Genomic DNA, 762 nt, shown 5'->3' with positions numbered 1-762 from the left:
GGCATAGAGATTCGATAGGAAGTCCATATTCAATCATTAACCTGAAATAATGAAGATGTATAATTTGTTGATTACTTATTTTAGTTGCAGAAAGGGGGGAGGCTTGGCTGGGGTGGAGACTTTCTTGTTTTTTGTTTTTTTTTCCTCTTTCGTCCTTTTCCCCCCCTTTTTATATCTTTCTGTCCACTTTTCTATTGAGTGAGCTCAGAATCTTGAGAAAGTTATGTTTTGAATGGCAGGTCTACCGCCATTCGGCCTTGAACACCCGATCCCGTATGATCTCGGAAGTGGAACAGGGCTGGACCTGGTCAGTACCGGGATGGGCGACCGCCGGGGAACCCCAGGTGCGGTAGGCATATATGTAGTAATGATAATCAGATTAGATCCCTTCTCTGGATTGAGAGGAAGGAAGGTAACTATATTAGATAAAGGTTTTTATTATAAAATCGTAGGTTTTTATTTTTGTTGTTTTATTATGACTATAGATATTAAATGCTGAAGTGTGTATCATGGAATGTGGGAGGTGTCACATCCCCTATTAAAAGGAAAAATGTGCTTAAAATGTTAAAACGCCAAAAGCCTGACGTCATTTTTTTGCAAGAGTTGCATTTGAAGGCAGCAGAACTACAAAAATTACAAACTAACTGGATAGCGGAAATCATAGCAACGCCATGTAATTGTAGGAAACGCGGAGTAGCTTTAATGTTTAATAGGAATTTGACATATACGATAAAAAATCAAATATTAGATTCGAGTGGGAGG

The 762-nt window shown here is 38.8% G+C and overlaps 1 pseudogene; it reads left to right on the top strand.

Annotated features, from left to right (window-relative positions):
- The first annotated feature begins 239 nt into the window (after positions 1 to 239).
- LOC128646217 (uncharacterized) lies at positions 240 to 356 on the top strand (annotated as a pseudogene).
- Positions 357 to 762: the final 406 nt, after the last annotated feature.

The sequence above is a fragment of the Bombina bombina genome, chromosome 1 (genome assembly GCF_027579735.1).
Source record: "Bombina bombina isolate aBomBom1 chromosome 1, aBomBom1.pri, whole genome shotgun sequence".
NCBI lineage: Eukaryota > Metazoa > Chordata > Amphibia > Anura > Bombinatoridae > Bombina > Bombina bombina.
Note: the sequence above shows the minus strand (reverse complement) of the source record. Positions and strands in the feature narration are given on the sequence as shown.